Raw genomic sequence first — 8,986 nt, 5'->3', positions numbered from 1 at the left:
TTGGTACTTTCCTGGACATCCTTCGACCATGTTCACATCTGCATTGTCATGTTTGGGTAATGGATTAGCTTGTACATTAGGACTAGAGTCTTCAAATGACAACATATCACTTTGAATTAACCTTCTCACCTCATCTTTCAAAGGGAAACAGTTCTCAATATAATGGTCAGGTGTTCCTTGGTGGAATTCACAATGTTGATTAGGCTTATACCACCACGGAATATCTTTTAGAACAACTGATGGAGTTCTTGTTTGTACCAAATTCTTCTAAATTAGAGAAGGAAATAATCTTGTATAGGACATTGGAATTGGGTCGAATTGTGCGGGCCTTTGGGCACGATTCTGTTGGTTCTGTTGATTTATATGTTGCTAAAAATGTGATTGATAGCTAGGTCCTATTTGAACGACCATAGAAGAATTAATAACTGGAGTTACATATGCCACATGTTGATTACGTTGACTGTTCCTCGGAATCCTCATACGTTTCTCTTGCGAGATAACGTTAGCATCGTGTTCTTTCTTCTTGGGTAGCCTATTCCCATACTTTTTGGAACTCTCAGTCGAACCATTTTCTTTCAATCGTCCTTCACTGACACCTTCTTCTAATCTTAATCCCATATTTACCATTTCAATGAAGTCACTAGGCGCACTTGCAACCATCTGGTCGTTATAGAACGCACTCAACGTCTTCAAAAACAGCTTTGTCATAGCCACTTGTGAAGCATTTTGATCTCTCTTTCATAGTCGTTTTTCATAACATCCTTCTCTATTACAAGTTGATCTACAATGCCTTTCCAAACACCGGAAGTAGGGAGATGAGTATATGAAGAACAGTTAGAGGAAAATAAATCCTCTTGACCCTTTGATCTCTTCACAATATGTTGCTTAAGCAATTCTATCAAGTCGTCCTTTTCATTTAGCTGCTTCTACAATTCTACTTTCTCAATGTGTTAGGTGTGAAATTTGTCTTCCCAATCATCCCACTCTTGCTTTATCCTATCCAAAGCCTCTTCCAACTCCTATATGCCTTTAATAGTGGGTGATTTGACCATTACTAAGGACATGGGTCTTTCATAAGCGTATGCCATCTTGAATTCCTTTGCTCTCTTCTTTATCTAACTAGTGTAAGGATCCAAAGCTATACAATTCTTCAATCCAATATCACTTTTTCCTTTCCTATGAACATTGTGCCAAGCATGTGTCATCCTAGCCTTCAATCCCTGAGTGTCTTTCCCTTCTTGGAAAAATAAACCTTCTAACAAAGTGTTATTAGGTTTTTCCTTCATAGCAAACCCAAGTTGACGTCTTTCCAAAACTGGATTGTAGTTGATTCCTCCTTGTATACCAAGAAGAGGCACATTAGAGAACTCCCCACAATTATCAATAATCTCGACGTCATCGTAAACAGAAGAATACCAAGTTATGTCATCATTGGTGAGAGACATAAGTCTTTGGGACCAACTTAAAAAATCCTTGTTTTCTTTGAAGATAAGAGACTACGGAAAGTGCGAAATAAACCACTTGTACAATGAAGGCGCATAACAAACAATAGTTTCACCTCCTTTAGAAGTCCTATGATGAATGGAAAAATAGGTATCACCAGGCAAAGTTGGAACCGAATTCCTAATCAAGAAGATCCTCACAACATTAACATCAACGAAGTTGTCAATGTTTGGAAACAAGACCAAACCGTAGATGAGTAAGGCTAGAATATTTCCAAAGGCCACCATGCTACCAGCATTAGTAAAAGAAAAGGCTTTCTCAATCAAAAATTTAGAAGTCAATCCTTTGATACCTCCTTTGACAGTGAGATTAACATCTATGTCATATTTCCTCAGATGAATAGCTTTAGTAATAACTGGAGACTCAAGAGTTCCTTCCACCCCGCTAAAAGGAAATCTATTAGAAACTGGCATACCCAAAAGATGAGCATACTCCTCCATGGTAGGCAACATTTGATAATCTGGGAAAGTGAAACACTGGTAGACAAGATCATAGAACTGAACCACAGTATAAAGAAGGCCATCCTCAACATCATTAGATAGAATAAATAAAAGTTTTCCAAAATGGTCTCTGAAACTCTTAGGATCATCCACAAAAGATGCTAGATTCCTTAATTCCATAAGATCGGGACGTATGAAACTGTATTTCCGAGTATTCCTCCTTATAATATCCATGATCAAAATATCTGCGATGTTTGCAAAGAGAGTCTCTAAGTTCCTTGAAAATTTAGAAAATCTCTTATGAATGCCATGAGTGCGTGATGCAACAACCACAAACAATGTCACACAAAGCACACAAATAAGGTCCAAAGGTTTGGAGTCACGAGCATGGAGCCAAGGGTAAGAACCAACCCACAATGTATGTACTAAGGGTATAATCACCTGTAGAACATGGTTCTAAACAGTTCCCAGGGTCATGATTCCATCTTTTGGATACTACCGGCTTAAACGACTACTCATCAACCAATAATCTTCTCAAGAGAAACTCGTCTGAGTGTAGTATCGCGTAACAACTAATTCAAGTATACACCTGAATGGCCACCTCAATACATCCTAAAAAACATGGGTTAAGGGTTCTAAGGTCCTCAGCTTCTCAGGCTCCCAGGTCATAAAAAGTAATGTCAACTACGACTACTCGTGTGACATCAATAATCCCAAAGGGGCCTCCACTGAATGGGGGATCTCGAGTCAACTTATTAAGAATTAACTCCACGTAAGCCAAACATGACTATACCACCCTCCTACCATAAGTGCTCTCAAGTCCGAGTATAGGCTTATCTCACCACACAGAGGTCACCAAGCACCACACAGAACAATCAATAGCAAACAACAACAAACATAATATATGCACCAAAACAAAGATGGGATAAACCCACTAGGGACTACTCCCCAATAGAGTCGTCACTTTTTTGTAGTGGTAAAAGTTTTGAGATTAATCTATCAATTAATTTAACTCACAGAGCAAGAGTCGCCATCACGCTTTTATTATTTCCAAAGGAAAACGGAAAAAGTACGAACAAAACCATAAGAAGTTTTAAAACAAAACTAATAAAAAAGAGATAAGGGTCTGAGGGTTAGTTATGCAAAGGGAATGTATTAGCACCCTAAACATCCATGGTACTCCATGGGAACCTCTTTGAAAATATGTACATTTTGGTTTGAAAAGGGTTTTATTTGTAAAAGATTGGAGAGATGGGAAAAGAAATATTTTTTATGATTTTTTTTGTGTTTGCCAAGATTTTTGAAGTATCATGCATACATACCAACAAAGTGCAATGGAGGATCAAAACCTCGTAGTTCGTGGTAAAAATAACAAAGGAGTTTATTTTGATTCATTTTTAATGAGAAGACATTTTTTCATTTTAAGGAGAATACTCAACTAGTCACCCACAAATAGGATAACTTTGCATCATCATGAGAAAGGATCCAACTTGGATAAGGATCAACAAGTATGCCACTAGCTCTCACGGATGGAAAAAGAATTATCATCAATACTATGGAGATAGGAAAATTATATCTCAACTATGGAAATTACTTATGTCTAATGCCTTAAGAAAAGTTTTAAAAGGAAAAGTGCACAAAGGCACAAAAGGATTTGAATGAGTTATGCATTTTTTAGTCTTTTGAAATTGGTCTAAACATGCTTAAAATGGATTAACGTTTATTGAAAAAAGGTTTTGAAAATCTCTTGACAAAAGTCAAGGTTTATTGAGAAAGTAGTTCAGGTTAAAAAAACAAGAAGGTTTTGAAAAGGAGAGAAGATTTTGAAAATTAAATAAGGGGAGGAGAAGAATAGACTATCCTAGAGCATAAAGTAAAAGCATAGGGAGGAAACATCTAACCAAGAAAATAGAAAGCTTTATGACATAAGTCAAGCAAGAATTCCCTCCTTTGGATTAAGCCTCAAGCAAGCCAGAATAAGCAAATAATAATCCATGTATCAGATGAAACCAAAGCAACTCAACCAAGTCTTCAAAAGGAAATCCCTGGTCAAAGGTACCAGATGAATTCTAGGGTCTTAAATCACAAGTCCCAAAGCAAAGGTCAAGATCCTAATTCTAAGTTCATAACTCCACAGTGATGCCAAGGATAGTAACCACAAGTCCATGAATCAGGATAACCAAGTTTCTTTTTAGCTCTTTTCTTTATTAATGTCTTCTTTACAATGATATAAAAGAAAAGTCCGAATGAAAAAGTCACAAATAATATGATATGGGATGCTAACACAAATTATAAAGTAAATGGCATAAAGATAAAAGCATAAAGTAAATGACATTTGAAGTAAAAGTTAATACACTAAAATGTTAGTACATAATGTTAGTAATCAAAAATGAAAGCTGCTTTGGTCATTTTTTGGAGAACACTCGACTATCCACTCACAAGCATTAAAAACATGAACATGTACATCATTTATGAGAAGGGCTCTAACTTGGATAAAATCAACAAGGATGCCACTAGCTCTCACAAATGGAAAAGGATCAACATTTTCACACAATACCATGAGGAATATGAGACTTAAAATCTCACTTATAAAAATGCCATTGTTTTTCTTAGGACAAATTTAGCGTTATGTTAAGCAATTATAATTGGGCTTATGTAGAAGTCACAACTATCTGAGGCTAGTCAATAATAATGTTTGCGTTAATACATGTTAGAGAAATGATATGTAAATCATTCTCCTAAAGGCATGCCACACAAAAAAGAAAGAAAGAGGATGATCAAGCACAAAGGCTATGAGTATGGTCCATTACTTTAATCCATACTTCATGATACTTAGGATAAACTTATGCATCAGTCCAAAGTGCCTTAAATGATCCATGATCATTTAGAAGGTAGATTTGAAATGACGAAAGTTCATCAAGTACCAATTCATACATCATGAACAAGATGGACACAAGTCATCCAGTTGATCAAAGGGAAAAGAAGGAGATGAAGATGAGAGAAACAAAAGATGTCACGCCCAAATTTGACCAAAAGTTTGATCAACTCATCCTCAAAATCAATCATCCACTTTGGTGGATTAGGGTTTTCACCCCATCAACACCCAAGATCCATTGAGTTTGATGAGACTTGAAGTCTAAATCATCATGATCCAAGGCCAACAGAAGTTCACAAGGGGCACACAAAATAAATATGCAATTAAATAAAATAAAAATGCATCAAAAGTATTTTTAAATGAATTTTAAAATAGAAATAAAATGGAAAATTCATAAAGCTCTTCAAAACACCAAATAAATGGCCAAGAAAATTATGACATGCTGGAAATAAAATAAGAAGCATATAATAAATTTTTCAGAATATAAAAATGCAGAAAAGTATTTTTAAACCAATTAAAACAAAGAAGAAAAGAGAAAATTCATGAAAAATAGAAAACTAGTAAAATAAAATATGGAAAAATAAAAATCAGATGAAGAAAAATAAAAAAGAATTTTATAAATTATTTTAGAATTTTTTGGATAAAAAATGAAATTACTATGAATTTTAAAAGAAAACGTAATTAAAAATAATAAAAGAAAAATAATTAAAATCATAAAAATCACGAAGTGTTGGATCACGCTTCATTAATTGATGTGGCAGATCCAATACTCCATATGTTAGAGAACACGATGGAACACGCTGCAAGCCAAACACGGGATCCAGTTTAAACCCAACCAATCAGAACATCCCGTTCCTCCAACGTGTCTGATCAAACTCAAACAACCTGAGAAAACTTTGTTCGTCTTCTTCGATGAGCTCTCACCGGAGTTTCATCGGTTGGTAAATTCAAGACACGAGACCACCACCATTGTGATCCACTTCTCATCCCGAATTCAACTTTATGCTCCAAATTCATTTATATAAACTGAGCAAAGGGAATTTCAGAGAAGTTTCAGAAACAAGCAAGCCACGAACAATAAAATTAAATAATGAACACGGTCAATCAACACTAGATAAGTTAGGTGAAAGCATCAGAGAGTGAAGGACTGCATTGTGGTAGCTTGTTTGAGTTCAAATGATGCTCAAAACCACCTTATCCAAATGGTGATCAGAAGTTGATGAAACTTGATCTGGTTAGAGCACTTCAGGATGTCTCAAAGCTTAGGAATTGTTGCAAAAGTTTTATAGGATGTCGAAGGTGCTAATGGAATCAAGAAAATGGATTGAAACAAGCTGAAACTCAAAACAAGATAGTTGAATTTCCTGGAAAATTTTCAAGTTGCAGTAGGGATTTCTTGGCCCTCAAAAGATTGGAAATGAATGCAGTAGCTTCCTCTATTTATAGGGAATGTGATTGGATCCAAATACGTGTGAAATGATGCAGAATTCGTGCAAAATGAATTTGATCAGAATGTTAGAAAAGTGTGACTTGAAACTAATCAAAACTCATCCAAGTGATGCGTTTTAAGGGTCAATTAACTTCTGGAGATCTGCTTAAACATGTTTAGGTCCAAAACACATGCTAATTTGGCTTGGAATTAATATTAGTGAAGCTCAAAACACGGGCAATGGCAATTTCTTCAGTTATAAGTCACCATGTTCAACCCAATGGGGCACATTACTCAGGAGGCTTTTTGATCTCATTCATTTTGCAATGTGTTAACATCATGAAAAAGATTATAATGTGTCAATAAAGGTTGAATTTGAATTCTTGACCACAAAGTTATGTCATGTTGAAGTTGGCATGAAAAACTGATCATATAACTTAGAAAATTTGAGTGCTTCATGGCTGAAAATGACTTGTAATGTTTCAATTAATTTCATGGCCTTCCAAGCATATTATGGCCTTGATCCTTGAAAAAAACTTGTAGAGGGAATCACAAATAACATTGTGCAAAACGAATAAGCCTCATATGTTGAAAATTGGAGAAGCTATGAATCTTGAAGTTGGGGAAAAGTCACTTGAAAATAGGTCAAATTTCACTAAGTCCACAAATTACCTATAATGTCTCCAAACTTTTGATGATTCTCTAAGAATAATTGGATCTTGTCATGTAGAGAGAAGTTGTAGAGGATGTTGAGAAGAATCATATTAAAAAAGAAGCATTCAAAAATATTGAGAATTGTAGGAGTTGTGATCCTTGGAACTTTGACTTCAAAATATTGACTTTTTAGTCAAACCACTTGGAATAAACTTATCTACTTAAACTTTCCTTGCATTTCAAAGAACATGGATGATCATATTAACTCAAAATAAGGTGTCCTTGATTTCCTTTTGATTAAATTTCTCAAAGCTTGAAGTTGCTTGTTGAAGAAGACATGGAAATAAACACATGAACCTTTGACTTTCTTTAAGAAGTAAGTCACACAATTTGAGATGCTTTTGATTGAAAATCCCTTACCTTGCATAATAAACTTAAGGGAAACAAGACATATTTTTGGTATTTTGATTAGTGATTAGATAAGAAATTAATCATATAAATACAAAGGTAAAGTAACAACTAATAGGTGTTTGGTGATCTCTGCAAGAATTAAACCCAAAAATGGATAGAGGGAATGACCAAGATGTGACCTTGTTTGTGTGCAAATGATGTAGATGACATGTGGGATCTTAGGATTAAAAATTAGGGTATGACAGGGTGAGAGAGAGAGCATGATCAGTTCATAAGTCCAATCAGGCGCCATCTTAAAATCAATTAGTGTTAAGTGGGACACTGACATGTAAAAGCTTGTCTGCTAGGGAACTCGAAGACGATTCGGTAGACAAAACGTCCTATTTGATTTAATAATGATAGAATAATGTGGTACAAAACATGTTTGAGTATGTCCATGTAAATTGGCATTTGATGTGAAATATGAAAAATGACAATCTTAATCAGCAAAACAAAAGGTGACAACCTCAATTAGATGGTTAAAGACTTTCTTAAGCCCGATATTTGGATACTTATATTGATATTGCACCACACTTGGTTATTCGGGTACAAAAATGTTGGTTTAGTAGCTGTACCAAATAATGTTTCGTATTTTGCGTTAAGGGATTAAGGCGATGCTTAATATTTGAGCGTCTAATCTGGACTTGAAACTGATCTTATACAACAACATGCATATTTTACTATCTAGCCACCACTCTGTCTGAAGAGAAAGAAGGATACACATGGATGGGGAGTTATGCGCATTTTAGGGATATTGATATCAGGAAGACATACAGAATTTGTTTGTTGGAAAATACTTTTAGTTTAGAACGTTGGTCCAATTATCTTAATTAACACCTAAATGTGTATAAAAATATTCAAATTTGCTTTATCTTTTTCTTCACAATGAGCGCAGAAGCAGAAACAGATATATGTTAATCCAGAGACATTGCACAACCATATTTACCACGAACTTCAAACTTGGACATTGAAAGTGTTGTACTTATTCACGAGGACACTACAAGAATCTCAACAACAAGCATGCATTAAAGTGGCTTGAACAGTTTATTTGCAGCCAACTCCTTTCTCAGTGTTGCTGTTTTCATTGGGATCTTCTTAACCAATCCAAATCAAAGAAGTTTGGAGAATCGAACATGTTGTGATGTTGGAGACGACGTTGTGAAGATACTTATGGTAAATGATGTACTCTCCTTCACTTTTTTTCTCTTCTCTGCATTTCTAGCACTGGCGCTTAACGTGGTGTTGAGTGCTTTGACTCGAAGGTATAAAGCTTATCTTGGGTATGATATTCTTGATGCTCTCCTTGGTGGATATTATACAAATCCGTCTCGGAATGCTGTCATGTGGGAGCAAATCTTCTCAAGTGGTTGTAGTTGTGATGTTCACTTTCATAGTCTTGGAAGTATCACATATGCTCCTATTATGGGTTATTATTTTACAGTTGAAGTTGTTGTTTATGTGTGTTTTAGTGCAATTACTATTAGGATGTTCTGGATTATTATTTAACAGTTGAACTTTCTAAACTAAAATAATATTGTTTAAAATTTTATATGTAAGAGTGAGTTCAACAGTAAATATATATATATATATTGTTGGAAAATACAAAGGTAAAGTAACAACAAATAGGTGTTTGAT

Source organism: Lathyrus oleraceus, chromosome 2, assembly GCF_024323335.1.
Source record: "Lathyrus oleraceus cultivar Zhongwan6 chromosome 2, CAAS_Psat_ZW6_1.0, whole genome shotgun sequence".
Classification (NCBI taxonomy): Eukaryota; Viridiplantae; Streptophyta; class Magnoliopsida; order Fabales; family Fabaceae; genus Lathyrus; species Lathyrus oleraceus.
Note: the sequence above shows the minus strand (reverse complement) of the source record.